At 34.7% G+C, this 532-nt stretch overlaps 1 protein-coding gene across 1 annotated transcript in view; it reads right to left on the bottom strand.

Annotated features, from left to right (window-relative positions):
* LOC114032013 (dyslexia-associated protein KIAA0319-like) overlaps window positions 1-532 on the bottom strand; it is a gene marked incomplete at its 3' end in the record, with an annotated part of 81,235 nt that overhangs the window by 50,689 nt on the left and 30,014 nt on the right. The window lies entirely within an intron of this gene.

The raw sequence follows: 532 nt of genomic DNA on the forward strand, positions 1-532 counted from the left end.
GAAAGTATTACACATAGTGAAGGAGAGGAAAGGGGTGAAAAAGGGAGGGGGAATTAGAGGTAGGGTAAATTAAGGGAGGNTATTACACATAGGGAAGGAGAGGAAAGGGGTGAAAAAGGGAGGGGGAATTAGAGGTAGGGTAAATTAAGGGAGGGATTAATCCTAAACAAAATAAATTCTAAGGATGTACAAAATATTTATAGCTCTTTTTGTGGTGGTAAAGAATGGAAATCTGAGGGAGTATCCATAAATTTAGGAATGGATGAACAAATTATGGTATATGAACATAATAGAATATTATCATGTTGAACTCTGATTAGCATAATGAACAACCAGGATTCCAGAGAACTAATGTGAAAACTTGCTACCTACCTCCTATTAAGAGAGGTAAAGGACTCAGATATAAAATGAGAGAAATATTTCTAAGTATACAGCCAAGTTGAAAATTTATTTTGATTGGCTATATATGTATATAATGGGTTTTGTTTTTCTTAGGTTCTCAATGGTTGAGATGTTTTCAAAGGGTTGGGAT

The sequence above is a fragment of the Vombatus ursinus genome, unplaced genomic scaffold (assembly GCF_900497805.2).
Source record: "Vombatus ursinus unplaced genomic scaffold, bare-nosed wombat genome assembly UNPS02015392.1, whole genome shotgun sequence".
NCBI classification, from domain to species: domain Eukaryota; kingdom Metazoa; phylum Chordata; class Mammalia; order Diprotodontia; family Vombatidae; genus Vombatus; species Vombatus ursinus.